Source organism: Macaca mulatta, chromosome 9 (assembly GCF_049350105.2).
Source record: "Macaca mulatta isolate MMU2019108-1 chromosome 9, T2T-MMU8v2.0, whole genome shotgun sequence".
NCBI classification, from domain to species: domain Eukaryota; kingdom Metazoa; phylum Chordata; class Mammalia; order Primates; family Cercopithecidae; genus Macaca; species Macaca mulatta.
Window position 1 is genome coordinate 102,339,570 of NC_133414.1, and position 26,219 is coordinate 102,365,788.

Sequence of the window (26,219 nt, forward strand, 5' to 3'; positions counted from 1 at the left end):
TGGACATGACTAGCATTCATTCATCATTCTGTTTAATAAATATGTATTGATTGCCTACATGTTCCAGACACTAGGTAGTAAGGATACCAGCACAAGGCAACTTCTGCCCTTGAGGAGCTTATAATTTTAAAAAGCAGGAGCTGGGTTTCTGCTGCCCTCTCCTCATGCCCTAGGTGACCAAATGATATTCTGTTATCATCATTACTTTAAGTATCATCTGGGAACATAAGGCAAAATGTTCCTTAAACATTTTCATATCTTGGACAGAAATGGTATCCAAAGGGCACTGGAGGAGCCATGAAGCCTGCAAATACTGTGTGAGGCAAGCCTTTATATTTGATGGGAAATAGGAGGATGGTAAGAGATGTCTATACAATAGCAAAGTACCTTTTCGTTTGCCAGAATTCCTGATACGTAAGTCATGATGGAGGGCTTAACTATCTGGATAATCATGTCTATGACTTTGACCCTGAAGAAATGCAAATACAGAGGGCCTACCATGATAATACTTGGTACAGAGATTGGACAGAATGTCCAACAGCAGTCTGGAGGGTTCAAATGAACAGTGTTGGCAATGTTTTTGGCAGCATCGTAGCCAGACTCCTTCTGGGTATGAGGTGATCTACTTCAGCTCCAACACACTCTCAAAGACTGGTTCTCCAGCTTTCTGATTAATTCTTTTCAATAAATTTGTTTTCTACTTTTGTTGTCAGGTCAGTTTCTGCTGTTTATAATCAAGAACCCCGACCGATACCAAAACCAGTATCAGCCAGTAGGTAACAGGGAACACATTCTCAGAGAAGTGGCAGGATGAAAACCTGACATTAGATATGTGGACTATGTGGGCCCCAAATCATAGAGAATCCCATTAGCACTGGAGACTGAAAGATCCCAGAATGTAATGATAAATCAGCCAACTGAATTATCATCTCTGTTTACCTTGAATGAAGTGCCCATTGAGGAGAGTTCTCTCTGGGATCAAGTTGCCACTTTCATTTAAGAGTGAAAATAGCATAGAAGTCAAAGACTACAGAGTGAGATGCCCAGTCTATCACCTTACTGGACAGCTTACAGAAAACGAATAACAAATAACAGTTCCCCAAATTCTCATATAAACATTGTTTATGATGAAGCTAAAATTCTATTTTATTTATCGATGCAACAAGGTTCAAGAAATTATGTCTGCTGAATTCACTGCCATTGTTGTAGGGCTGGTGTGACCCCTAAGAATATACAGGAGGTTTGGAAAAACTTGGACTACTTGAATCCTCACCTCCCACTGCCAGCCTTCTCCCTGTCAACGAGGTCATCTCTTTTGGCTTGAAGACATTGTCTTACCTTACCTAAGGGAGTTACCTTACCAAGTGGACGAAATTTTCTCATGTTCACTTTTTTCTTCTTTGTCTTCAAACTTAAAACCACAGCCAGGTTTCAGCATGTCCTGGAAAGACAGTTGCAAAGTCAAGTCAAAGAAGAGAAAGCTTACACACCAAACATCTTCAGTACTACACTGACTTATACCACTGGTATCTTGAGAATATATGTGAAAAATAAAACAGATTTATTGTAAGTCAAATTGAAATAGATAGAGGATGAATCAACCTGAACATATTATTATGTGTACCAGAAATTCTACATTAAGCATTCTGGTCAAACATCTCAGAAAAGTTCTAATTCTTTGCTCAGCTGGTTTGTGAAATTTTGAACAATGTAAGGTGTTCACATAATATTAATGTGATATTCCAGTAATTATTTTGACTCAGGTAGAGAAAGGAATACAAAAATACATAAAATAGAAATCCTGGAGTAGCTTTGTCTTATACAATCTGACCGACCATTTTTATTTTTCTAATTAAGCCCCAAATTAGGTCCAGAGAAATGTCCAGACCTCTTGGAGATTATTAGGCTCTGGTTATGAGCTAATTCCAGGAGATTTGTAGTGTTACTCTGCTCTGTAAATCAAAGTGGGAGTTGATGGAGGTCAAGTGACAAGTTTTGACACTAATCTACCTCATACGAAACAAAATGAGACATCAAACCCATCTTATATTTATTTTCCCTGTTCTTGAGTGTCTTAATCCATTCAGGCTGCTATAACAAAACAGTATAAGCTAGGTAGCTTATAAATAACACAAATTTGTTTCTCATGTTTCTCTTTATTTGGCTGATTAATTTATTATTACATTCTCAGGTATTTCAGGCTCCTGTGCTGATGGAATTCCCCATGACTTTGGGTGCACGTAGTCCACATATCTGATCTCAGGTTTTCATCCTGCCAACTCTCTGGAAGCTGGGAAGTCCCAGATTAGAGCACAGGCAGATTTGGTGTCTGGCAGGGTCCCTCTTCCAGGTTCATAGATGGCACCTTCTCACCGTGTACTCACGTGTTGGAAAGGGGGCAAGGCAGCTCTCTGGGGCCTCTTTTATAAGGGCATCAATCCCATTTACGAGGGCTCTACCCTCACTACCTAATCACCTTCCAACAACCCTCTTCCTAATATCTTCTCCTTGGGATTAGGATTTCAACATATGAATTTTGGAAAAACACAAACATTCAGATCATAGCATCAAATATATAGTTGGAATCAATAATCCTCATCAAATACAGAATCTGCCTCTTTGTTCTTGGCCCATGGAATTTATTTTTATTTTTATTTTTATTTTGGTGGAAATAGAAATCCCTGGATTTCTGTCAACTATTAAATCAGAATCAATTAGGCATTCCCCTGGAGGAACTCTCAGAAGATTAGTACCATTCATTATCAGTAAACTAAAGGATAGAGTGACGATGACTTCTATCACACCCCCATTCAATCCTCTAGATTGCCTCATACACAGCACAGATAATCATAAGCTCAATCAGGTCTGACTCTTATTAACATTTCTATTCCTTGTGTTATTTCTTTATTGGAGCCTATCAATACAGCTCCTGATATCTAATATGTAGCCACTGAGTTGATGAGCATTTTTTCCCCTCTAAACTAAAACATCAGCAGCATTTTGATCTTTATGTATATCTTTGCAGTGTTGCTTCATGATTACTTCAATGTTTCACTCAGTATCCTAATTTATTCTGCAAGACATTTTACCAGATATAATGTTGAATGCCATTCTACCGTGTTGAAGAGATCTTTCTTTTTTAAAGGATCTACAGAGCAGGAGGCTGTAATGCAGTGGATGACATGATAAGACACATGTGTGTAGAGGGTGACAGCTAAACCTCATAAGAAAATATAGAATTGTAACTTCAGGTAAGGTTCTGAAGTTCCAGTGTTCAGTGTTCTGGAGTTACTGAAATATCATCTTTCAAGCATTAGACAAGTCACTACACATCGTGAACTATGCTTACCCCACTGTTTGGTAGAGCTCTTGATTTAGAAATAAATATATACTTCATTTGGTCATACTTTTCTGAACCATTTACTCAGTAACCTGAAAAACTTTAAACTTTGAGACAGATGCAGAGCAAAAGGTTCTCTGGGCCATATTCCAGGCAGCAGTGAAATAATCAATGCCCCTTGACACTCATGACTCACTAGATTAAATGATACTTGATATATCTCTGGCAGGCTAGAATATTGTATTAAACTTTGATATGCCGCAATTGGAAAACACAGGAACAGACCCTTAGGCCATGCACTCTTGAGCAAATAACTATATTCCGTTTGGAAAACAGCTCTTGACTTTCTACTGGGTACTGATAGAAGGTAAATGCCTAGTCACAAGATATCTGGTGCTCTGAGCTGCCATTCACATAGATGGTATTATCAGATTCACCTTATCATGTAGCTTGTTTTCATTAAGAGGAAGAGGTTCAGGTGGACCAAGTTGTGGGCAAGTTCTACAGGCAAAAATCAGAAACATGAACAGGTGAATTTTGTCACATTATCACCCCTCACCAGCCACACTATGCTTCAAGGAGAATTAATAACTATGACCTGGAATGAATTAATAGAGTTAATAAAAAGATGCACGCATGACTGTGCACGATGGTCAAATTCAGAGGAGGGCACTCCTTAAGAAAACAAATAAAACTTACGAGTAAAAATGAAAAAGATACCAGATCTTGGGAGAATCCATGCATATGAGGAGTGCTTAAACTTAAGCCTCATTAGTTTCACAGGAAAGCCTACTTTTGCTGGTGTCAGTCAGAAGCGTATAAGGGAGGCCTGGGCTCTACCTCAATTCATGGGCAAGACAGATGGTTTTTCCATTTGCTCAATAACAGTAAGATTTAAGAATTGGTGTTGAAGTGTTTGGGGGAAGAAGTAGATAGATGATCTTTGTCTCCTGTGAATGTCTTCCTGAGGTGCTCACCATGAAGGAGGTGCTGAGGTAATGGCATTCTCTATGCTCCTTCTCTAAACTCCCAGTGATTGCCCAATGAGCTCATGAACAAAGTAGCCATGGTGGCAGGGACGGTGGCTCTTCATGGGCTCAACTACATGACTTTACCTCACAAAGACCTACCTGGCTACTGCCTATGCTGAGTGATCAATTTACAAGCAGTAGAGACTAATCTTACAATATATAATAATAATATACTCTGAGAGAAACAGTGAGATACCTGGTGGCAGGTGATTGTGTTAAGCCAGAAGAATTTCGCAGGAAGTAAATCTTCATAAACAAGGAAGGAAAAACATCAGAAATTAAGCTTATAAACTCAGGAAAAACCAGGCAGGTTTGTTAAACCCTGGAGAGAACCAGTAAGAGACAGAAAACTAATGCATAGTTAGTATGGTATAATGGTTCACGGTCTTTCAACTATAACATTAAAGATACTCAGAAATCTAGAAGGAATCTTAAAAGAAAGAGTCAAAATCTCCTCCAATAGCTGCTCCAAAGTTATTCTTCTCATATTCCACTTTTTTTTTTTGCCATGGTTTTAGGGTCCACACATTATAGCAATGGCATTATAATGAGATTATCATGAGAGATTTTTTATATATACAGGCATCTCTCAACTAGCAATGGTTTGATTTATGGATTTTCAGCTTTACAATGGGCTTATCAGGATGTAGCCTCATACCAAGTTAAGAATCTCCTTATGACTTAAGATGGGGCTATGGTTTCTACTGAATGTATATCACTTTCACACCAACATAAAGTAAAAGAATCCTAAATTACACCATCATAAGTGAAGAACTAGCTGCTGTTTTGCCAGCACTATATGCACTTTCCACTTAATGATATTTTCAATTTATGATGGGTTTATTGGGATGTAACTCCATTATTCAGTTGAGGAGTCTGTGTAAATAGAAAGAGACAGAGAGAGAGAGACAGAAACAGATAGAGAGAGAGAGGGAGGGAGAGAAAGAGGGAGAGAGAGAGAGAGAAAGAGAGAGAGAGAGAATTTGTAGTCAGAGAATCACCAAATGAGCAAAGAGTAATTGCAGCAAAGCTAAAGACAATTTAGTTAGTTCCAACTTAGGGAAAATTCAAGGAGGATTTTGAGCACTTAAGACAAAGAACAATGCAGGAAGGGCAAGAAAATCACATACATGTAAAAGACTTAATGGGACCAGGGTTCTTGAGATACCACCTAAACGTTAATAACCCAGAGCATCTCCTGATGACTCTGATCATGTCAGTGTAAGTAAAAATCGATGAAGTTGTGTACTGACGTCCCCTTACCTATCATGTAAGAATTCCAGCCCAGCTGGAATCATGAAGAGGAAAAAGGTATCATCTCACAATCCCATATCCTGTGTAAAGTGGCTTGGGTTTGGGGGCAACTTATGTTGCATTAGATTACTTTCCTGTTCTCTGCAACCCTTGTCAATTTGAGAAAGGACACGTGGCTTAGGATTAGCCAATAGGGTGCATGTGGAGTGGAGGACTGGATTGCACTTGCAAAATAAGAGGTCATAACTGGATGAGCTCCTTGCTGGGAGTCCAGGCTTTGGAAGGTGGCAAAGTGTGAGGTAACTGGGGCTAGAAGAGAGGCATAGAGGTAAAGACAGTGGCAAAGCTAGTCATCCTGGACCATGTGGTAAATTGTCAGCAAAGTCACTAACATTACCAAATGATGAGTATGATTGGATTTGCTGTATGAAGTAATGAATGACATGAGGTTCATTGCAGGCAGTGGGGAGGAAGCAGAATACTAATAGGCAGAGATGTAAATCACAAATGCATTTTCATATAAATGTCCTGTCTGTTGTTTGAGAAAAAGAAAAAAATATCCTTTTTTGTTCCGCTCCAATTCTGTGTATCACACTGACCCACAATGCTGGGGACCTTCCAGATCCTTTGGTTCTTGCCTATTGCATCCCTATGGGGCTTCTCCTGACACAACTTGCAGATCATTTCTCAAACGGAAGTCACTGGAGAAAAAAGATCTAAGATGTAATATTTGCTAAAACTTTTTAAAATTTTCAGGGCTTTAAAAATGTTTTCTGACTTGTCAGTATGTTTTGGAGGAATAAAGAAGTGTGAGATGAACAGGGTATGGCAAAGACGTGGGGATGCAAATAAGCATTTGATCTGAGGCTAGAAGGTGACCAACCATGTTGGTCAAGAATTTATATTAGGAGAAGAAGGGAGATGTGGCTAGAAAGGAAGTAAAAGAAAGATTGGACTGGGAGATGATTTTTCTGCTGGGATTAGGGGTTTGAACTTCATCTCATAGGTAATTAAGAGAATATAAGAGATTTTAAACCAGAGGAGTCAGTGAAAGGATGCGATCTTTAACCATAGGTTTGGCAGGAAAGGCTATGGAGATTTTACCCACTTTGTTCCCTTGCCCACTCTTATGGGAGGAAGCTCTTTAGTACTAGAAAGTGGAAAGACATATACTATACAGGCAAAATGAAAAATATCTACTAAAAAGAATTAATAAAAAGAGGTATTAACGAGGTTATAGTGTTACTGCAGTGTGAATGGGTGGGTGTTGTAGAATATCATTCATAGGCTGGCAGAAAGGCAGCATCCTTGATGCAGTTGCGAGTGATGAGGGAATGTTAGTAATCTATTACTAATTAATTGTCTATTGTTATATAATGGATGATTTTAACACTTAGTGGCCAGGAATCCAGGCATGGCTTAGTTGGATCTTCTGCTTCAGGTCTCTCACAAGCCTATAATTAAAGTGTCAGCCAGAGCTGGAGTCTCATCTGAGGCTTGATGGGAACAATCTACTTACAAGGGCATTAGTTGTGTATAGGATTTAGTTTCTCGTAGGCTGTCAGATAGGCTTCAGTTCCTTGATGGCTGTTGACCACAGGTCACACCCTCAGTTCCTTGCCATGTGAGCCTCTCCATAGGGCAGTTCACAACATGGGGGCTTGATTCATCAAAGCCAGCAAGGAAGAGAATCAATAGAAAGTGTCTCCTAGCAAGAGAGAAAATATAATCTTATTTCCTATAACTATGGAAGTGATATACTACCACTCTGTTGGTTAGGAGGAAGTCATAATGCATACTCACACTCCAAGGGAGAGGATTACACAAGGGCATGGATACCGCGAGGCAGTGATAAGTGGGGAGCATCTTAGACTCCGTCTGCCACAGAGAGATTGACTAAAGGTGGTGTCAGTGAGAACAGAAAAGAGAAGATTGTGGAGTGGAGAGGCATTTAGAGAGAAAAATGGAGCAGCTTTGGTACCTTGGAGATAAAGGGGCTGAAGCAGCTATGTGAATCTTTGGGGCCATTGTTTTTTACATTTTTCTTTTTCTGAGATAACATTTTGGTTGTCCTTTCACACAATGCAATAGAAATCTTCTGGCATTAATATTTTAAACTCTTTTTCAACTTTATTAAAAGCATTTCAAAAGGATGTTTTGTGTTTAACTCTTTAAATCTTCAAGACTAGCCTATAATATATAACAATATGTATAAACTGGCCATTCTTTCTTTATCTATTTCTTTATTTACCAGAAATGACCTTGTCTATGACTTACCAACTTAGAGTTTTCTTTTTTAAATCTTGCTGCTGCTTATCTTTCCAGAGATTTTTTTCAAAAACCAGATAAGTCTTCATTATAATCAAATACTTACCTGTCTTCTCAGATGGAATGTTTTCCTTTTGCATTTGGAGAAAATGTTAATTAACATATTAGGAATGTATTTGGTACATTTGGTTGCAAATGCAGTCTAATCTTTTACTCATTAGAGCTCTTTGTCTGAATCATTCAAGTGAGTAACAGGTTGCACTGAGACATCACCAAAATGATTCAGTTATCCTAAAAGTATTCATTTTGTTTTTTTCTGGGAATATTTATGTATTATGAATTACTCAGATTGCATTTTCATTTTATAACCATGGTAACTACTACGACAACACTTGAAAGGATGGTCATGTTAATTACTTCACTAAATAAGAAATCCTGGCCAAATGTTCTGTACTGAACTTAGCAGAGAATGATAACAGTATCCATAGGAACTAAATCATCATTGAAGATTTTGTCCTTTGGGGCTTTATACTGATGTTGGAGAACCTCAGTGAAAAAGCTGAGGTACATTAAGATATTTAATAGCTAGGCTCAGTTTTCCCTTTTGAGTTCCATTTCACTTCCACTCATTATTTATGTGTATCCTTTATGGAGGAGTTTATCCTTTGCTACTGGAGTTCATAAAGGGAAAGTCATTTATCAAATGCCTGCTATGGGCTAAATACTTTCTCTATGATCTGATTTTATCTTCCCAACAATCTTTTTGAGGTATTGAGTTCATTCAGTGATTCTTCTAATAAATACCTATTGACTATGTTCTTTAAGCAACATGGACATATCTTACAATTAGAATTGAGATATTTGAGATTTAACACAAAGTCCATCTGATGGTAGAACCCACGCATTATATGCCATATTTTTTCTTCAGTCTGTCTTCTCCACTTTAAGATCTTGTCTGACTATAGCAGGGTATTTATACGAGCGTGTGCGCGCGCGTGTGTGTATAGAGACAGAGAGAGAAACACACACACAGAGTCAGTGTGTGTGCTGTGGGTGGAGGTCAGATTTTTCCATATTCACATTCATAAAGGTGTGTTATAATGAACCTACTTCACGAAGAGGCAGAATACATGGTGTAATGTCATTACCATGGGAAATGCCCTTTTCTAAAAGAATATACTTTTCTCTATCTTTAATGAAGGTAAAATCTTAAATGTAATAATACCCAAGGGTTAACATGCAAATGGAAATTAAACTCAAGGAGTTAATTTCATATGTAAAAGTGACTCACAGAAGATCTTTCCTTTTTGAGATCCATGTTTCCAGGGCACTGAGCATACTGAGACTAAAGGTTAGACTGGAAACTTGGAATAAAAGGCTGAAGCCAGGTACAGTGGTTCATGCCTGTAATCCCAGCATTTTGGGAGGCTGAGGTGGGTGGATCATTTGAGGTCAGGAGTTCAAGACCAGCCTGGTAAACATGGTGAAACCCCACCTCTACTAAAAATACAAAAATCATCTAGGCGTGGTGATGGGCACCTGTTGTCCCAGCTACTTGGGTGGCTGAGGCAGGAGAATCGCTTGAACCTGGGAGGTGGAGGTTGCAGTGAGCTGAGATCATGCCACTGCACTCCAGCCTGAGTGAAGAGTGAGACTCCATCAAAAAAAAAAAAAAAAAAAAAAAAAAGAAAGAAAGAGAGAGAGAGAGAATGAAAGAAAGAAAGAGAAAAAGAAACAGAGACAGAGAGAGAAAGAAGGACAGAGAAAGAAAGATGAAAGAGAGAGAGAGAAAGAAGGAAAGAAAGAAAGAAAGAAAGAAAGAAAGAAAGAAAGAAAGAAAGAGAGAGAGAGAGAGAGAGAGAAAGAAAGAAAGAAAGAAAGAAAGAAAGAAAGAAAGAAAGAAAGAAAGAAAGAAAGAAAGAAAGAAAGAAAGAAAAGAAGGAGAAAGGCTGAATATCAGTTTGTATCTGCTTGTCCCGAAGTGGAGCCCAAAGAACAGAGGTTCTGTTATGATATTGTACTCCAACTCATCACATCATGTCACAAATGGACAATATGTTAGATGTGGGGATTAAGTGGTCAGTGAAATCAAACACAACCTCTGCCCTCCTGGTTCTGGCAGTTCAGTGATGGAGACCTGAGAATTAAGTAATAAAATGATCCCACAGATAAATGTACTATTGCAACTGTTGTAAGAACTATGAAAAAAAGTGCAACGTGCTATGAGAAGGAATAAAACTGGGGGCTGTCATGGGCAAGGGAGTCAGGGAAGGTTGCTTTCCAAAATGAAATCTGAATTGAGATCTAAACCTATCACCTTTTCCTTAATCCCACCTCCCCATATGTGTTCTCCATCTCTGTAAATGGCCTCACAATCTATTTGCTAAAATGAGAAATACAGAAATCAACTTTGACTTCTCTCTCTCCTTCATCTCCCACTCAATCATCAGATCCTACTTTTCTATCTACAAAAGTTATTTTCTTTTTGTCCACTTAGATAAGCCTTGTCTCTGCCACCAGCCAACATCTATATCTGGAATAACTCAACAGCCTCCTAATTAGTTTTCTTCTGCCTCAGGTCTTGCTTGCATTTTGACCTTGCCAATCACAATTCATTTCCCACAATGCAACAAAAAATGATCTATCAAAAATACAAATATAATGGAATCACAACCCTATGTTAATTTTTTGGACACTCCCATTGCCATTAGGATGAAATATAAAACTTTAAGATGGCTTTAGACCCTTTATTATCTGACACCTGCTCATTTCTGTAACAGACTTTCTTTCTACTTGCACAGTATCCTCTGGCCATCTTCAATTTCTCTGTTTCTGGAGTAAATCCTGTTCTTTCTTCCTTCCTATCCATTTATCTGAAACACTCTTCTTACTTCCTTCTCTCTGTCTCTCCTACACCTGGTTATCTTCTACTAATCCTTAAGGTGTCAGTTTTCTGATTTCACTTCTTTGTGTAAACTTCAGTTCCCAAAAGTAGGTTCGGACTCACATAGCACCTGTCACACTGGGTCATAATTGCAAACTTTCATTGTAGTTTGTACTACAGTCTAATCCCTTACTAGACTGTGACTTGTCTGAGGGCGGGAGTCATATATTTTCCTGCTCACCATTGTATCCCCTACATTAGAACAGTTCCAGGTTCACTGCAATTGCTCCCTGAATATTTATTAAAAGACAAGGAAGCAGGAACAAGGGAAAGAAGGGGAGAAATAAGGGAAGATGAGAGAGAGGGAGGAAGGAGGCTGGGAAGGAAGAAAGAAATAGGGAAATGAAGAAGGGAAGTTGGAAGGGAGGGAAAACAGAAGGAATCCTTAGGAATGTTCATCGTTCTTACCTTATTTAAATGGCTTTGAAATGAGGAACTTTGCTCATCTATTTGAGCAGGGCAATACAATAAAACTTACCACAATAATAAGATGTTTCGTACTTGTTCTGACCAATGTGGTAGTCACTAGCTACATGGAGCAATGTGAATTGTGGCCAGTGTGACTAAGGAATCAGATTTTTAATATAATTTTATTTTAAATTTAAACAGACTGCTTGCTTAGCTACTATATTGGATATCATGGCCTAGAGGAGCCAGTGGCAGGGCCAACCTTGCATACACCCTCTGGACAACCCCCTCTTTTAACATTTCTGTTTCCTTGCTGCTCAATATCATGTTCTTCACTGCAATTTTCCTAGTGTGTTTGGGAATTTTTCTAAACTTCTCCTTGCCAGGCTGGGCAGCAAAAGTCAAATAAGCATAACACATAGAATGCCATTTACACTTCATTTTCAACAGCCTTAATGAGAGTCATTTCGATTTTGCAAATACTGGTAAATAATGTCTATCTATATTAGGAAGAGCTGTATTTTTCCCGAACATTCTCTATAACAGTAAAATAGTGAAATAAACAAATAGCCTCTCAGACTATTATGCTGAATGCTACAAAATCAGCTAAAATAAGCACCAAAGTTTAATTTGAACATTGCTTTTCATTCCTTCGGCATACAGAGAAAACAACAGGCTGCAGAATAGCAGGAGGCAGGCAGGGCAGAGAGAGGCAGAGAGAAAAGCGTAAGAGGAAAAGTGACTTAATCTTTGCCTCCTCACACCAAGCTTAATGACAATCGATCAGTCATCACTCTTAGAAAGCAGCAGTGTGGAGAGGGAAGAGCACTGAACTGGGATTCAGAGTCTTCTTCTACATTACACAGACCTGCCTGGGCAAGCTATACAACTCTGAAACTCAGTGTTTTTCTTCTTACAATAGGGAAACTACACCCACTCTCCCTTTCTGGTTAGGTTTTTGTGAATTTCATATGAAATAGTATATGCTCAACGAATATACAATATAAAGTTTTTTTCTTTTTTTTTTTTTTTGAGACAGGATCTCACTGTGTTGCTCAAACTGGAGTGTAGTGGTGCAATCACAGCTCACTGCAGCCTCAGACCCCTGGGCTCAAATGATTCTCCTGCCTCCGCCTCCCAAGTGACTGGGGCCTGGCATATGCCACAATGCTCAACTATTTGTTGTATAGGGACATGGTCTCTTTATATTCAGTACAGGTGCTGGCCTCAAACTCCTGGGTTCAAGCTATCCTCCTGTCTTGGCCTCTCAAAGTGCTGGGATTTTAGGGGTGAGCCACCATGCCCAGCCAGTTATTCTTATTGTTATGCAAGATGAGGCAATTTTAAAATTTCAGCACTCTCTGACTTGAAATAAAAACATCAGGACTGAAACTAAGCAAAATATATTATTTTCATTGTTTTAACAGCCATACTAGCCCACTTACCTTTCTTCGGTCCATTGAAATTATCCTGAATTTTTTTCTAATCAACATTTCTTGCAGGAAAGTATTTACTTCCACATTCATCCTGGAGCCTGGAAGTGCCATATAGTTTTATACCAGTGGCCACATTATGTGTTGGTTAAGTAGATGGAGAAGGGAGAAGAATTGGCAGGAGAGTGTTGGAATTCAAGATATAATGATGTCTGCAGATAAAATATATCTTTGGATCTCTCTTATCTGGTATTTTCCTTTTAAGTATGTCCTTCAACTTCCATATTATACTAACTTACTTCTCTGAGTAGGTGCCCGCTTATTCCTAAATGTTATAGTCCAGTTCTTGTGCCAAGACATTTTCTTATCCTTGAGAGAGGTCATCCATTCAATAAGTTTAATTGCCTTTTCAGCTATATTATAACTACAAGAGGTGCTCCATGAAAAGGAAGAAAAAACCCTTAAGATATCTCCAGTCTGAAGGTGGAACTCAGATGCCTGCAGATGACACAATGAACTAGCAGGGCAGAGCAAACTAGGAAAAAATAGACTCTGCCTGTGTGTAATATAAAACCTCCAAGCTTTCTAACAGCCTCCGAGAGTGTTGTAACAAAAGTCACCCATTTTCAATAGCATTCCTACTTTGAATAAAAAGAATATTGACATTTTGTGGGTGAAAATTTCAATTTGCAAATTTTATTTTCAGTACAGACAAAACCACCAGAAAATGACAGCCTAGAAACTAATTACACATGGAGGATTCCATTAGGTTAGATCAGACTAAGTGGCTGCTATAGTCAAAATATATTTCAATTGATTTTAATAAAGTTTAATTATTTACTGTATGTTATATTCTATGTGGGAAGATTATACATATTTTCTGACATATTTCCATTATGAGAAAACAGTTCCACTAAATAGGTCTAGCATCATTAAAACCTCTATGCACAAATTTTGACTTAAATGAAATATTACCAGTTTTCAAGGTTTGTATTAATAAAATGTTTGTAATAATAAAATTATCACCTAATCAATTGTGACCCTTGTATACAAACACAGTTGCTTTCTTTGTACATCCATCCATCCATGCATCCATCCATCACAGAGGAAGTTTGATATGAAGAAATAACAAGATGTTTAAAACTGGAGAGACCTGGCATTGAATTTAGATTCTACTATTTAATAATAATTATGTCTCTGGGCTTTAGTTTCTCATTATAATATGAATACGTACACTATCTAAACAACAAGTTATTGTAGCATTAAGGAGTATAATAATTGTTGTAGGATTAGTTTTTAAGGTTTAAATTACAATTATCGAATCTTGGTTGAGATAAGGCAAGGTAAAGCAGCTATTAGCCTTGTATGGAGGAGGTCCCTCCACTAATAGTGATAAGAATCTCATATCCTTCATTGGAAGGAGATACTCAAGCCATGTTCATTGTCATGGCTCAGAGAGTAAGTGTTTTGGTTACCACATGTTGTGGATCAGAAATAATTTTAGACTAGTCAGCATAATATTCTTAGATATTTTAATTTCTATTATGTCAAATTATGTTTTTCTAATTAAATTAAAGTAGTTGAAAACTAAGTAATTATTTTTAAAATAATTACTTTTTAAACATCATTGAAAAGCTAGTCTTACTCTGATAAGCAGAAGCTAGAAGTGGCAGAGCAGCCAGGGTACGGTACTGTGCCAGTTTTTGTTCTTGTTCAAAATGGGTGGCTTTTATTACAACACTCTGGGAGGCTGTTAGAAAGTTTGGAGGTTTTACATGACACACAGGCAGAGCCTATTTTTTCCTAGTTTGCTCTGCCCTGCTAGTTCATTGTGTCATCTGCAGGCATCTAAGTTCCACCTTCAGATTGGAGATATCTTAAGGGGTTTTTCTTCCTTTTCATGGAGCACCTCTTGTAGCTATAGTATAACTGAAAAGGTAATTAAACTTATTGAATGGATGACCTCTCTTGTTCTTGTTCATCTGATAGTTTTTTAACCAACTTTATTCATCCTGGCTTCTCCTTTGAGAAGAAGTAAAGTAATAAAACAAGAGGGTTCAGCAGCAATCAAGTCTCAATTGAAGATAAGTCATTGGCATTTCCTCTGTGACCATCTTTGTGTATATTAAGAAAGTCAAAAGGCAGTTGCTGCCATTTCAAGATTTTTTTTGGTGTACAAAACCCATATGAATATATCTTTGCCTAATGTCAATACATATGTAACTCAGTCAAAGTGTGTGATAGACTAGGGAGAATTAAAACTGGCATATATAAATGGCTTAGGTTAAACTCAGGAACCATTTCTGAACAAAGGAAAAAATAAAAGCGCCTTGAAGAATGCCTGCTACAGAGTAAAAATAAAAAAGATAATTCATTTCATTCCCCAAACATTGACTGAGCCCCTACTGTGTGCCATGTACCATCTATTCTTGGCCAAATTAAACTAGGTCATTGCTCTGGAGAGGCCTATAATGCCATACTGGAGGAATTCACTGAAAGATATAAATAACATGAGTTTGATAAGTGTGATGATAAAAGCACAGCACATCGTGGCCTCAAATAGAAGGAAGGAGCTCACTCAACTGGCAGGGGAAGAGGAGGTTAATGTAAGAGAGTGCTATTCTCAGAAACATGGAAGACAAGGGGTATATGAGACTTTGGTCTGTGTCAGTCTTGTGCTTGAGCCTGAAATGCTGTCTTGGCCTTGGGATCTCTCCCTATTAGTGGAGCAGTTTGGCAATAAAACAATGGCACAAATCCTGGCTTTACTACCCTCCAAGCTGCTCTCATTCATTCGTTTATTATTTCATCTTTTCATAAAATATTATCAGAGTATTTACATTATATCCAGCGGTTCCACATCTGTGGATTCAACCAACTAGATGGAAAATATTTGAGAAATAAAAGGATGGTTGTATCTGTGCTAAAATATACAGATTTCTCTTCTTGTCATTATTTCTTAAACAATATGATATAATAAGTACTTATGAAGCATTTAGATTGTATTAGGTATTATAAGTAATCTAGAGATAATTTAAAGTATGTTGGAGGATGTACATAGTTTATATGCAAATACTACATAATTTTATACCAGGGACTTGAACATCAGTAGATTTTGGTATGGGAAGATGGGGTGGGGTTCTGGAACCAAGCCTCCCACAAATACTGTAGAACAACTGTACTTACAATGTGCTAGACACTCTGTAAACAGAATTAATAATAAAATGGATATTATTCTATTTTTGTGGAGCTTATAATATATAATAAATAATTTAATAATTGGAAACAACAACAAGAATCCATAAACATGCTTTCATACATTATACTACAGTCTATGGACAAAGAGGAAAAGGGAACACAGAGAACATAGAGTACACCTACCTTAGGCATCAGCATGTGCCTCTCCAGGGGTCATGTTTACATTGAAGCATGAAGGAAGTGGAAGGGTGAGGAGTGGGAAGCATGAGACAGCAGTGGCAGGGGAGGCATTTCAGGGATGAGAAGGGTGCCCAGGGCCTTAGTTGGGAATGAAGAGTAGCATGCTTAAGCTGGAAAAGGTGGCCAGTGAGGGGCAGCTGTAGTTTGGCAAGGAGGAGGCAGCACAAAAGTGCTCACTCAAAATTTATTTACAATCATTTCAAAGTGTTCTCTCTTCAACTCAGGTAGAGTAATGCCAGAGTTACTGAAATAATATGAATAGGGGTAAGGTGATAACCAGCCCCTACACACAACAAAGAGGCAAGGCAAAACCAGATAAAGTGGATTATCTCCATCCGCCCGTTGGCATTCTCTGCCTCCTGCTCTGCTTGGATCTCTTGAGGGATTCTGGATGCAGAGGGTCTTGATTCAGCACTTAAATCCTGCTCTCGTTTTGGTGGAAATATCAAAGACACCTGCTCTTTGTGATCTGTTAAGCAAGTTCTGTGAGTCAGGCACTGTCCATGGTGCCCGCATCCTAGTATTCCTGACCCATGAGCCAGGTCATGATGCTGATCTGCTTCCAGTCAGCTGAAGGCTTCCGATCTCCTTCAGAGTAAATCCTAGAGTCCTTTTGCTCACTTTCAAGGCACTAGATTTGCTGCCTCCTCTCTATCAACTCCATATACTCTCCCTCACTCATTTGGACCATTCAGTAGAGACAGCTCTACAAGCAGCTCAGTTCACTAGGCAGGTGATGTCTGAAAGTCTTTGCTCTGCTAGCTCCTCTGCTGGAAATACCCTTTGCCCCAGCGACATGATGGTTCAGTCCTCTTACTTCGTTCAACTCCTTTCCATCTCAGCGAGGCCTTCCCCATACATTCCATCTAAAATTGTACTCCAACCTGACCCTCTGCATACTTGCTTTATTTTTCTCCATAGCATGTATCTTCTTCTAATAAGCTATAAAATGTACTTAAATTCCAAGAAGGCAGAAATTTTTGTTTGTTTTGTCCATTGCTTATCCCTAACTCCAAGAATAGTGCCATAGTAGATATTCAAAGATATTTTTGAAAGAATCTCATTTAATCTTCACAAGGCAGCATGCAGTGACTAGCTAAAAATGATGGTGTTTTCATAAAGTTTTATGAAAGTTTTTATGAAAGTTTTTTTTCATAAAGTTTTCATAAAGTCACAAAAATCATTTCATTGACAAATTAAAATATTGTATTGATGAATATAGTAAATGCCCACAAAATAAACTTAATGTTGCATTCACAAGATTTGGTAGTTTTTCAACCTCATGAAACAAAAATCAGTTACTTAATTATTATAGCTAGTAATTTTCTTTGCTATTAATTGTATATTATTTGCATTGTGACAACATTATATCCAGTGACTGCATTTCAATTTGAAATTCAAAACTGTAGAAATAAAATAAAAAGTTCTAGATAAGATTTCAACGCTATTCTTATAAAATGATATCTCTTGTTTTCTGGTGTTATGGTATAAACTCTGCATTTTAATAAATTATATATTCAAAGTATAAAGAAAAATTGGTCTCCAACTTCAATTTCCAACAAAATATTGGAAAATGTTTCATTTTGCTGGCATTTTAAATTTAAAATGTAAACTTAGATTGCAGAGGGTTTGTTGTTGTTGTTGTACTGCTGTAAGAAATGAAATGCAAAATAGAGCAAAATTGGAAGAAACACAACTAGCCAGACAGATATGTCTCCTTTCTAAAATTATGGTGTTTAAATTTCTCAACTTTGTATTTATTTGAACTTAATGTCTTCAGACACAAGCCTCTCAGGCTGTTAAATGGCTCAGAAGACTATACACTAAAACACTCCTGTGTAGGCTTTTTAATTCGCTACTTGTTTTTGATAATATAAAGTGTCACTTTTATTCTCATGTTGAACTCTAGACTGTCTTCTCCACGAGAATACTGAGATTATTGGGACAAACATGCTCAGTCACTATATCCCTTCTGAGTCTAGTTATAACATGTTGGATCAAGAAGCTTCCTTCCAGAATGTAACTGGAGAGGTCAAGTTGTCAATTCAGGCAAGTTGGCTAAGTGAGAGAGTGTGAGTAGGTTGGATCTTGAGTCTATGGAGTGAGATACTGGGCAAGAGCAGCAGTGGGGAGCTGAGTGAGTAACTTCAGTACAGTGAAGATGGCGATATGCCTTTTCCCTTGACCTCCTTCTTAGGTATTCTGGTGTATGGGGGCATGTGGGCACAGGATTTGGGGTCCCATCCTCAGTCACTGATATTCTCTTGGCTTACAAATAGATTCCAGGTGAATTAACTATAGGCTTCAATTAAAAGGATGGGGTACAATGATCAGACAGGGCATGGTGGTTCCAAATCTGGGGAAAAGTGTCTTTCAAAGCTATAGCATCTGTCCTTCCAGAGAACTACTGGGCTATAGCAAAATGATAAAAATTAATCTTTAAAATTCTAACACTAATATTGCTTCACAATCTGATCAAAAACCCTAACAACGTGATGCTGTGTGTGTGTGACAAACTATTCTACAGTGATACTAATATTCTTGTAGCTCTAGTAGCTCTACCCTGATGTAAAATCTCCCCAGGTGATGTAAAACTCAATGCCTTAAGATAGTAATCCCTTAATGCATGGCCACTGACCAGTAAATAAGTGAATGAATAAATGGTCAACAAAGGAACACCCACCTCTGAGCAAATATTGACAGTTTACCCTAAAAAAGCAAGTAATGAAGCTTTCTGATAATTAGCATTTTTCAACTTAGCTTTTTTAAAGGCTATCGATAAAAACATTCTTAATGAAATTAGACATTATAACATTTTTTAAAATGGAACAATTTAACAGTAATAAAATGATTTTCTTTCAGTGACATATTAGAAACTATGTTTAGAAAACAGTTTGTAATCTTACACAAACCGTGTGGACTGTAATACATACCAGAAAAAGTTCATTTGTACAAAGTTGTCTGTTTACTAATTTTAATTTTCTTTATAATATAGTAGCTTCGATATAGGTATGTGAACCAATTTGCTGACCTCTATTCCCTTCTGTTCTGCCCCCAAATGGGATGAAGGTAGCACTTCGGAGTGGGCAGATCAAGGAGACTTAGTCCTAGACAGGCTGTCCTGCATCTGTTTTTCTTCAGACAAATTGAAGCGTTTCAGTTGATGGTGCCAATCAACTGGAAAACCCATTTGCATAACTCCAAGGAATATACCTCAGACAATGTAGAATGAGGTATATGCCCTGGGGCTCCTTGTCTGGCACTAGGAAAATTTAGGACACAGATACACACGAGTTTAGGAGTGGAGGTTTAATAGATAGAAGAGAAGAGAAAAAGAAACAGCTTTCTCCATAGAGAGAGGGGTCTCTGAGCAGTAAAGACCAGCTGGTGGCAAATGCCCCGAGTTTTATAGTCCAGTTTGAGGAGGTAGTGTGATTGGCACCATCTTGTCTGCTCCTTTACAGTACACATGGCTGGCAGAGAAGGGAAGGTGGAGCCGCCATCTTTAACATGCCTAGTCCTTAGTTTCCACCAGCATTCACCCATGCAAGCTCCCAGTTTGCAGGATGCTCTTTGTTAGAAAATGATTTGAGGCCACTTTTCATTAAAAAGATAAGCCTTACCGAGGACTCCATGCCCTTCTATCTGCCTAAGTGATTTCTTCTTTACTCCTATATCAAAATTACTGAATATGTCCAGTGGCTTACTTTACTCACTTGCAAAATGACAGGAAGAACATCTGCCTTCCCTGCCACCCAGGTAATGGGGAAAGAGCTTTGAAAATTCTGAAGCAGAATACAAATGTAAAACACTAACATGACGTATCACCAAGAAAGTCCCTTTTTGCTTCCGGAGAGTGACTCTGCAGCTGCGAGCCTCCACCCAACTTCTAACTGGAATGTGTGGGAATTTCTAGAGAGGCTAGCCTTATCTGGAAGTACAAGGAACTATGTGCCTTACTCTCTAAATTCAGAGGCAAAGCTGCTGAGATTGTGCCTGCTATACCACAATAGAGCTGGACAAAAGCATTTATTTAAGATAAACTGGTTCTGAAAATTCTACTGGATCTGGTGTATACAAAGAAGCCTGGGGGTAGAGGGTGTCCTCAGATTGAGATGATGAAGGTGTGACTATCTGTTAAGGGCTGAATATGCTCCCGTTCATTCAAATTGTGAAGTCCTAATCCCTAGTATCTCAGAATGTGAGTATATTTGGAGATAGGGCCTTTAAAGAGATAATTAAGATAAAAAGAAATCACTAGGGTGGGACCTAATCCAATATAACTGGTGTCCTTATGAGAAGAGGAAATTTGGACACAGACAGGTACAGAGGAAAGTGTGAAGACAAAGGGAGAAAACAGTCATCTACAAGCGAAGGAGAGAGGCCTCAGAAGAAAGCAAACTTGTTGACACCTTAATCTTAGACTTCTAGTTTTCAGGGCTTTGAGAAAATAAATTTCCATTGTGTAAGCCACCCAGTCTGGGTACTTTGTTATGGCAGCCATAGCAAATTAATATACTCTACCTTCATCTTTCTTTCCCCATGCAAGAAGGGAATACACTGGACCTTAAACCTCTTTTTTCCTCAAAGAGTGTGCCCAAGCCTTTCTCCTACTAGGTAGGTCAGTGGTCACTGGCCTTAAAGTTGCTGAGTCACTGAACTTGCACCATCACTGATTATTTGATGTTGAAAGGGTAAGAAAGATGACAGGAGATGGAGGGTGAGACTGCAAGGGAATCCCAAGAGCCGCTTGCATTGGCACCACTTGGTGTGAGAAGAATACTCAAGTCTCCTGTGGACCTAATGGATGCTGTACAAAGCAGCTGGATCCCATTAGGAGGGGTTCCTGGCAGAGCAAGAGGTTCTAAGGGAAGATTTTTCCACTGGGAGAGTGAGAGTCAAGAAGAAGTTAGGCCTTGGCAGACCCACCCTTGCCAATGTGGAACACAGAAGTATGCCCTCACCTGGAGGAGGTCTCCAATGAGCCACAGGTGAACAGCTCTCAGCTATTCAACATTCGAACATGAGCTGTACAGGAGAATCGGTAGCTATTTAGGGATAAATCCCAAAGTAGCAGTAACCCAGTAATAGGGGACGGTTAACTTGGAACTGCAACCATGTTGGTGATCAGTAAGAGAAAGTCTGTGTCCTCCTTCCCTCATCAAGGAGGTGGTTGGAGAGGGCAGACTATATCCTTCCTTAAACACACCTCCCTTTCCCCAAGCAGCTCTATCTTCCAAGTCTGGCCCATGAAAGTGGATAAGAGGAAAAATTTTAGTAAATAGTTTGGGTTATATAAATTAATGACTGACCTAAATTTTACATTGCATTGAGGAGTAAAAAAAAAAAAAAAAAAAAAAGTCCTTTCTGGGCAGAATGGGAAATTTGGGGTTCAAATGTGTGCAGTCTTGAGACTCAAGTAAGTTACATCTTGTATGTATCAGCTCTGAAGCTCCCCAGTCAAAACCACTTAATACAAATGAAATATAACAAAGTTGCTTGGTGGGTATTTTACTCCAACCTAGTAAAGTTCTCTTTCATCCTCAGCATTTTTTTTCAAAATTTTGTAATTCACCTCACTCTTATAATCCCACTCTGAAATTTCAACGTTGCCTCTGGAAAAAAAAAAAAAAAAAAAAAAGAAAAACAAAAAACACAAAAAACAAAACAAAACAAAACAAAAAAAACAAGACTAGCAGTATGATCCTGAACATGTCACTTAACTTCTCTGACAATTAGCTCATCTGCAAAATAGGGATAATAGTATCAGTTTGCAGGGTGGTTATAAAGAAAAAAATGATATACAGCATGTAATGTTAAGTCTGGCCCATACTACACACTTGATCAATGGTAGTTACTATTATTATTATTAACAATACTTATATGAGTGAATCTTATATTCTAGGAACACTAATCTATCAACGTTATCCAAAATGGGATACTGATGTTCCCATGCAAGCTATCCATCCAGAAAATATATGGCACTCACTGGGGAACATATACCCTGATGTCAATTGTCACCTCCTTGGTGAAGCCTTTTTTGACTCCTACTTTTTCTTCCCTTTGTCCTCTTTCCCATACTGCAGAAGTAACTGTTTACTCCACTGTGCTTTGTTCAATATGCTGGAAAAGTACTTAGTACTTTAGTTTCTCCAACAAAACAATGAAGCTAGTCAAAGGGTTAGGGATGTGGTTTACTCATATTTGCACCTAGTAGATAGTATGCTCAATATTATTACTTTGAATAAGATTGTTGGCTGCTGTATTCTCACCTGCAAATGAGGTGTTGGACTAGAAGATGCTCTATGACAGTTGTATCAGAATCCTCTGGAGAGCTTGTTAAAATGCAAGTTTCTGGCCTCCATGCTCAGTGAGCCTGACTCAGCCAGTCAGGATGGGGTCCAGGACTTTTTAACAACCTTTTAACCCCTCCCCACGATTACTATGCAAGAGATCCGCCCACGCTCCCCTTCAGCTCTGGGATTCCATGATTACATGAGTCAGATAATTCAGATCTGAACATGCCCTTCACTCATTTCCTAATTCAACTCTTTGTGGGAGAAAAAAAGAGGTTTTACTTTTTTTCTTTCCAATGTAGCAGCCAATTTGTACTGAGAATCAATTGCTCACTGTTGAGCATAGAAGTATTTTAACATTTTTGCAATCTACTCATCTGACAAAGGGCTAATATCCAGAACCTACAAAGAACTCAAACAAATTTACAAGAAAAAAACAAACAACCCCATCAAAAAGTGGGCACAGGATATGAACAGACATTTCTCAAAAGAAGACATTCATACAGCCAACAGACACATGAAAAAATGCTCATCATCACTGGCCATCAGAGAAATGCAAATCAAAACCACAATGAGATACCATCTCACACCAGTTAGAATGGCGATCATTAAAAAGTCAGGAAACAACAGGTGCTGGAGAGGATGTGGAGAAATAGGAACACTTTTACACTGTCGGTGGGATTGTAAACTAGTTCAACCATTATGGAAAAGAGTATGGCGATTCCTCAAGGATCTAGAACTAGATGTACCATATGACCCAGCCATCCCATTACTGGTTATATACCCAAAGGATTATAAATTATGCTGCTATAAAGACACATGCACACGTATGTTTATTGCAGCACTATTCACAATAGCAAAGACTTGGAATCAACCCAAATGTCCATCAGTGACAGATTGGATTAAGAAAATGTGGCACATATACACCATGGAATACTATGCAGCCATCAAAAAGGATGAGTTTGTGTCCTTTGTAGGGACATGGATGCAGCTGGAAACCATCATTCTTAGCAAACTATCACAAGAACAGAAAACCAAACACCGCATGTTCTCACTCATAGGTGGGAACTGAACAATGAGATCACTTGGACTCAGGAAGGGGAACATCACACACAGGGGCCTATCATGGGGAGGGGGAAGGGGGGAGGGATTGCATTGGGAGTTATACCTGATGTAAATGACGAGTTGATGGGTGCAGCACACCAACATGGCACAAGTATACATATGTAAGAAACCTGCACGTTATGCACATGTACCCTACAACTTAAAGTATAATAATAATAAATAAATTAAAAAAAATTAAAAAATAAAGAGAAAGGAATGCAAAAAAAAAAAAAAGAAGTATTTTAACATCCAAATTAGTTCAGTATTGATGAAGCATTTCATGAAATTGTTTCAGGGCCCACAAACTAGTCTATTTTCATGCAGATGCCTTAAAATGGCCTATCAAGCATCATCTACAGTATTTCCAGCTCAAAACAGTCTTTCAAGAAGCTTTAGGAGCTTTGGAGCTCTAGCTTCAAAGACCCATGGGTAAAATTCTGTGAGGCTCATGCAGCAGATCTCTAACCTGTAACCCTTGTGTATCAAATCTGGTCACTTTATTTGTAATAGTACTCTCCCTCCTTCAACTCAAATATCAGTATTAAAAGCCCTACTTTTTTTAAACAAATAAGAAAATAGCTGCTTTAAGGTTGCAACATCAGCTGTAAAGGACATGTCTTAGAATAGTTCCAGGTTTTAAAATGGGAAGTGCCTGGCCATTTTGCATCCTCTGAACTGTCCAGCATCTTCTTATTCACTTAGCCTATGTAGCTGGAGGAAAGAGACAAAACATTAAAACCTCTGAAGAAGGATCTAAGACCTGTGGTCACTGGGCAGAAAAGGAAGAAGCAAAAGAAGTAGGCATCTGGCATCTGGGAAGTTCTGCTTGTCCTTGGCACCTTCTGCCGATATTTCCTTTCCCTGAAGAAAAAGTATGAGAGAAAAGAAATTGGGCATCCTTCCAATCCTCAATTGAATTGCTGGCAAACTGATTAATTATTCTGGGGAATCCTGGTTGAAAACCTAACATGAATATGCCGCTTCAGCAACTATCATTAGAAAAAAATAATCAGTGTAATGTATCTGCAGCAGTGCTCACTGGGAATGTTTTATCCTATGATAAACACAAAATATACAACTTCAAAACCTGTAAATTATCTTTGCTCCTCTGTAAATATTAGAGAATGTTCTCTGTTCTGGCCTTGGTATACTCAGGACAACCCACCTCCAAGCTTGGGTTTCCTAGGAGATAGATCATAGAGAACCCTCAAACACATTGTATTTATCCTTAAACATACTTTTTCTCCAAATTTCTGCGACTTTTCTACCTTGATTATCTGGGAAGTCCACATTGCAGAGTGCTGGTCTGCACATGGCACATGCACTGTCATTTCTCCTCCCTGTGCCAGTAGCAGATTTCATCATTTTTTATTTTAAAAAATTTAAAACATACCATATATAGAGATGAGTATACATAATATGTATGTATAGTTTGCATAATAATAAAAAAATCAGTTTATGCTCTACTCAGGTTAAATATAAAAACATCCATGGAATTGTAGTAGCTCCTCCCTGATTTGTGCCACTTTTCATTGCTCTCAGAGAAAACAACTGTGCTGAATTTTATGATATTTTCTTCCTTCTCTTTTTAGTTTTACCACTGTATTAGGCCATTCTCACGCACTACTATAAAGGTATACCTGAGACTGGGTAATTTATGAAGAAAAGAGGTTTAATTAACTCACAGTTCCATGGGCTGTACAGGAGGCATGGCTGGGGAGGCCACAGGAAACTTACAATTATTGCAGAAGGTGAATGGAAAGAAGGCCATCTTCACATGGCTGGCAGACAAGAGACAGTGAAGAGGAAGGTGCCACACACTTTACAGCAGCCAGATCATGTGACAACTGTATCACGAGACAGCATGAAGGGGATAGTGCTGAAACATTAGAAACCACCTCCATGATCCAATCACCTCCCACCAGACCCCACCTCCAACATTGGAAATTACAATTCAACATGAGATTTGGGTGGGGACACATGCTTAACCATATCAACCACCTACACGTATAACCTTGCTATAGTCCAAATATGTGTCCCCTCAAAATTCATATGTAAAAACTTAGCCCCCAGTGCAACATTATTAAGAGATAGGGCCTTTAGGAGGGTGGGAAGCCTCCTAAAAACCCTATCTCTTATAGGAGGCCTCCTAAAGACCCTGTCTCTTGATCCTATTCATGAGGACTCTGCTCCTATAAATAAGAGCAGTGTCCTCTAAAAGAGGCTGGAGGGAGCTCTCCAGCTTCTTCAGCCATGTTAGGACACAGCTAGAAGGTACCATCTGGAAAGCAGACAGTGAGCCTTTATCAGACATCTAAACTGATGGTCCCTTGATCTTGGACATCCTAATGTCCAGAATTGTTAGTAATAAATTATGTTATAAATTACCCAGTCTAAGATATTTTGTTATAGCAGCAGGAACAGACTAAGACAACCCTTAACACAGTTTTTGTTGCCAGTTTTTGACTTTTACACAAATTAAAGCATATTATACATTTTCTTTTGGGACTTGCTTCTCTTCCTCAACATAATGTAAAATTCTTTCAGTTGATGCATAAAGTTGTAGTTCACTTACAGCCATCATTATCTCTTATTCTATCATATAAATTAACCATAACTTATATATCAATTGATGGACATTTAGGTTATCTCCAGGCTTTGGCTGGAACTTGGGAAAATGATCCTGCCCGGCCACCTCCTCTT

General features: G+C 38.4%; 1 long non-coding RNA gene across 1 annotated transcript in view; it reads right to left on the reverse strand.

Moving 5' to 3' along the window:
- LOC144331169 (uncharacterized) overlaps positions 1 to 26,219 on the reverse strand; it is a 338,119-nt gene that overhangs the window by 68,380 nt on the left and 243,520 nt on the right. The window contains exon 4 of the long non-coding RNA XR_013398123.1: positions 1,362 to 1,441. This is a non-coding gene — a long non-coding RNA (uncharacterized LOC144331169). The remainder of the gene's footprint in view (positions 1 to 1,361; positions 1,442 to 26,219) is intronic.